Source organism: Charadrius vociferus, unplaced genomic scaffold (genome assembly GCF_000708025.1).
Source record: "Charadrius vociferus isolate BGI_N301 unplaced genomic scaffold, ASM70802v2 scaffold194, whole genome shotgun sequence".
NCBI classification, from domain to species: Eukaryota; Metazoa; Chordata; class Aves; order Charadriiformes; family Charadriidae; genus Charadrius; species Charadrius vociferus.
The window spans coordinates 175167-180557 of NW_009648046.1; positions in this window are offsets into that span (position 1 = coordinate 175167).

A 5391-nucleotide genomic window follows, 5' to 3' on the forward strand; every position below is an offset into this window, starting at 1 on the left:
TGCATCAGAAGATCGCACTCCTCAGGCAGTATCTTCTACTCTGCAGGGATCCCTTTTTCAGACCAATTTAAATCACGATCTTTGAGTCCTGTAATTTATTTTCGCTCATTTTAATGTCTTTTTTCCCTTGTACCCTGTTTTTCACTTGACGCGGATCTCTCCCTACTCTCCCAAGTACCTGATAAACTGTATGGATAATGGCATCTGTCACAGGAATGAGAGAGCTCTCCAAAATTAATTTACATAATGACATTGCATTTCTAGCTTAGAACCTGCACCACACTAAAGAATTCGATTAATGATATTTTAGCTACCTGCATTTGATAATGAACTATAGCTCTCATCACTGCTGACTTCCAGAATTATTTATTTCTGCTTTTAATAATCAGTCTTCAACTTGTCCTGGTGTTGTCACACTGCATTATCTGTGACATCACCAGAGAGCATTTGTCAAAAAAGAAAAAAAGGACAGCTTAAGACAAACTTAACAGTCTAATGGGCTTTCTGCTTTGTCTGATGTTTAAAGATGCCCATGTCCAAACTTCTTCCTTGTGGCATTGGCTGCTCTGTTTCTTTGAATGTGCGTTGAGGAGCAGTGTGGTGTGCACACGTGGAATCTGCAGGAATGTTTGTATTTCATGTTTTCATCATTACGTGAAATCTGTTATCAAGAAAAATGTGAACTAGTTAAAATTATCCTCGGGAAGCCTGAAAGTAATATTAATCACTTAATAGCTTTTAAGTAGCTTTTAAAAGCAAAGCTACACTGTGGCATAATAAATTATATCATGTAAAAGCAGCATCTGAAGTAATCTACAGAAATCTTTTAGAGATTTTTTACAAGACTTTCTGCAGTGGACTCCAAGGTGATGTACCAAAGGATTTTTGGTTTGTTTGTTAATTTTTTCCAGGTTCTGTTTCTTCTAAGCGAAATTGTTTTCTCTCTTGGGTACCCTTTTTCTCACAAAAAGACTTGTGTGTGGTGTTCTCATGACATCGCTGACTCAAAAACTCCTAAGTGGTCTCGCCACTTCAAACAAACCCCCCACACGCAGCTGATGAAGCTAAAACAGAAAGTGGTACAGGCAGCTATTGACACACACATTTACAGAAGTTTGACTGAACATTTCTTGTGGTCTCAGTCCAGTATATTCAGTTCAGTTTGAATACAGGACTCGAAAGATTTAATGATCTCAGCAGCTCTAAGCTGATCATGTCCATCTTCCTCACTCCGTTTACAGGGTTAATTTGTCAGGGGTTTTGAATTTTTGCTTGTGGTAAATATTACTGCACATTTGATACAGATACCACAACGTGCATTCCTTTTCCTTTTGTTCATATCTGGTTTGAGTGCCCTCCATTGCTTTGTACTAGCAGGCAAGAACACACAGTGATAGTTACAGTCAGTGACTTCTCTAAATCTGCTCTCTGTAACAAGAACAATAGTACGTCAGGAACAGAAATAAATATGTGCTGTTCCGTAGTTTGCTGCCTCGAGGCAAAAAAGGACAAAAATAAATAAATAAATAGATAGATGTAAAAGGGCTATACTGGCAAACTTGAAGCCGGAATCTAAAAAGATGAAGTAAAGCTTGCTCAGGATTTACCGACAGCAAGCACCTCCCGTGTATCCTCCTTTATATTGGAAAAATGCAGTCTCCACAGAATGGGCCCAAAATAGAACAGGGAAAATAGTCTCTGAACCCCCTTAGACATGGTCTCTGTCGCTTACTGCCTAAGCTCTGATGTTAAAATGGAAGTTCATGTGTTAGGTTAAAAGAACCATAAACTTAGGGAAAGCTTTACCTAAGGAAGGAAAGAAGACTGATTATATAAACACAGAAAATAGCGATGTGGGGAAAAGCCTACGTATTCAAACCGTGGTAGAGTGCTGTCTGGTGGGGATGGAAATGATACATTGCCAAGTTGGGTGACATAACGTGGTTTGCAACTTGTATATGTAAGTATATGTACAAAAAAGACCAACACACACATACGATGTTTTTACAAAGAATGCTTTTTTTTATCTATTTTTGCTATGCCTGGTTTTTATTGTATTTAAATTTGTGATCTTACTGAGAAATTATTTATTTAGTGTACAAATTATTTTTACCTTCTGATAACTCAACTCTAGCTGAAGCCTGTTGCAGTGTGTCAGTGGAGTTCTGCATCATTGGATTCAAGTATATTGGGAACGCACACTTCCTCATTTCTGCCGACACACTAATTAGGCAGATGAGTAACTAAAATATCCCGTGCACTGATCTTGTGTCCCAGATGAGAATGATCACAGAGGCAGGGCAATCGGTCCATAAATATAATTCTGTCTTATGAAATAAAGATCTGCATCCATCTATTCAGTCTGATTATTTTTTTTTTTTCAGGCAAGAAGGGCAGTCATGGTCCCTAATCAGTGGGCATTGATAGATAGTACTCGGGAAAACCTGGTGCTTGGGAAAATAGCGTTACCTGCACGCAGTAGGAGTCTGGCTTTGGGCAAGGGGGATTTCGGTTCCCAAAGGGAGCTCCCGCGCAGGAAAACGGCAGTGGCTGCTGTTGAGCCGAGGGAAGGTGCCCATTTCGTGCAGTGCAGTGCAGTCCCTTCCCTCCCTGCTGTCTTTAAGCAGATGCCGATAGGGATTGTTCAGAACTGGCCAGCAGTGGGATTTTCCCAAGGACAAAATGTTCCTGCATAATTTTTCTGGAATTCCCACTGCACAGGTGAGGAGAAAACAGTCTTTAACTGACTCGGAGGCTGCGGTTACAATACAGCCCTGCCCTGTCGGAGCTCTGGAGTAGAGAAGGCCTGACTGTCTCTCTCTACCGTCCCAGTTAGGGCAGCTAAGTGGTACCAGTTAGACATAATCTATGCATACACACCTGTGGACTTTGTTTAATCACATTCTGTGCATCGTCTATAGCTTGCGATATAGACATGGCAGAATTTTACCTATAATGTATAGCCATTGTTTTTGTTAGGAACAGCTAACATCTTAGCTCACAAAGTTTTAAGTGCATTTCACTCTCCTTTTTATCTTTTTCATTATCTTTTTAATGAAACACAGATTCATCTTCAGTTTTGTGTATTCTTCAGATGGAATTAATTTTTGAATTAATTGCAACTGCTGATCTTACTGCTTAGTAAAGAACCACAGTATACTTTTTTGGTATTCTACTTAACCTGATTTTTTCTGTTTGCTGGCTTATTCGAAAGCATTTGCTGATCTTTATTTATACAGAAAATTCTCTTATGCAGTATGCAAAGGGAAAAAGTTGTCACCAGGATGCGTTTTGTAATGCTCCATAGCGTAAGTTAAGCTTATACTGTTTCTTAAAAAAATATGTATCGCCTAAAGGATGACTAGTAGTGTAGCTCTTCACACAGCCCTGGTGACTTTTGCCCTCTGAATGGTATAGTCTTTCATGTTTCTTCTGTGACAATACTATTCTGGATGTACAAAACGCTTCCCAGAGGATCAGAAACTCCCACTGAGGTCTTTTTCAGGACTGGTCCAAGACTTGCTTCCTTAAAATCAACAGGAGCAGGACTGAGCCTCTTGGCAGCCAGGAGGAGAAGAAAGGTAGCTAAGGGAGTGCAGCCTTTTTTTATTAAATATGTGTGTTCTTGCTCAAAGATGTTAAAAAGGTTTGTGTGTTCCTGAAGCGTGTGCCCGCGTGCCAACAGTTGACATGTGGAGGAACACTATTAAAATCTTGTGTCTGATAGATTTTAAAAGCCAAATGTGACTTCTTGCATAAGTTCTTGGTTATGTTTGTGAACAGTGATGTTTCATGATGATGTGTTTGTTTTCTGAGCCTAAAACAAAGCCACACTTCACGTACAGGTCAGTGTTTAACAGGTTTCCTGTGGTAGGTGTGTGTCTTCTCTGTACTGTTGTTTCCAGCACGCTGTTTGGCGGGAAGGGGTAAAGTAACCCTTTGTCACACTACCTGGTAGTAACTGTAAAGACAATTGAATACACCTTTTAGGTTTTTTGTTAGCGGCCCTATTTGGTGACTATTCCTATAGGAGAGCGGGAATCACTATTGTACAACTACAACTGTGAATTTTAGTTCAGCTGACTCTGGGTCTCAGTAAATCAAGTTGTTGTATTTCATTTGCTCTGGGTCTTCTTGACTTCCAAGGTGCAGGTTTGAGCACCTCCATCTTCGAATTAAGGTATGTACGAGACTCTCGGATCGGTCTGCAAGAACATTACAGTTTGGACTCCCGTTCTGTCTCAGTTATCAGTGCTATTCCTGAGTTTAAGAAAACCACTGTCATTTTTGGACTCTTTTTAAGATGATGCGTACTGCTATCCTGTTTCATAACAGCCGTGCATAATAGGCAGGTACTGGTGTTACATTGAATACTGGAGCAAGGAGAAAATCTAGAGCAAAGCTCTAATTGCACCCGCTTGACAGCTGAATTTGAGCAACGTCATTCATCTGCTGCTGGTGAAGGGACATCTAATTCTGTGTGCATCTACCTTGACCTACCTACCTACTCCCGAAATACACATTACTGTGGTATCAGAAAGCCTGCAGATGTCCTGGGTGAACTGGGAGGAAAATCCAGCACGCTTTAGACCTCCTCTTCCAACCGTTGCTTCCCGAATCGCAGCGCTTGGTGAAGATGCAGCTTGCTCATGCCTGCTCCGTGTGGAGATGGGCCAGCAGCTAGACGGTACACAGGGAACCTGGTGCCCGATGCCACCATGGACCAGGTTCACAGCTCGTGTCAAAAGCTGTCTCCCGTCAGCAGGAGCCCCCAAAAGCTGTCTCCCGTCAGCAGGAGCCCCGTGGCATGCGCATGTGTTCCCCTGCATGGGACTGGACTTGTGGAGTACCTTTGACTGTGACTTTTCCCGTCATTTCAGTAGTTCCTTTCTAATGAAAATGGAAATAAAAATACTTTTAAGACTACACAAACACAGTAAGATGGCCTGTTTGTCAAAGAATAAAATGTCAAAGTCTAAAATGTCAAAGTCATTTACGTTTATTTCTATCTTAATGATATTGACCCTTACACAAATAAACACTATTGTACTGGAGCGCATGGGAGAACAGTTCTAGCGGGACCTGTTTGGCGTTTGACCGTACCTGGGGGTCATTGCTCAGCTGAAAGTAAAACTGTATTTAAATGTGAACTGGTTGGGGTTTTTTTTCCTCATTTATAATATTGTAACTCTATTGAAATGTGTGTTCCGGTCTTCTATTTTCTTAGTAAAATGTATTCCCTTTGCCTAAACTATGTTCGGTTTTGTTTATTCTGGGGGAAAAAAAAAAAATATATATATATATATAAATAAGGCTTGACCTATACCGAATTGGTAGGCGATTGCCTCAAGCACCGACGTTATTTGTAAGCGGGGCCCCCTCCGCCCTCCC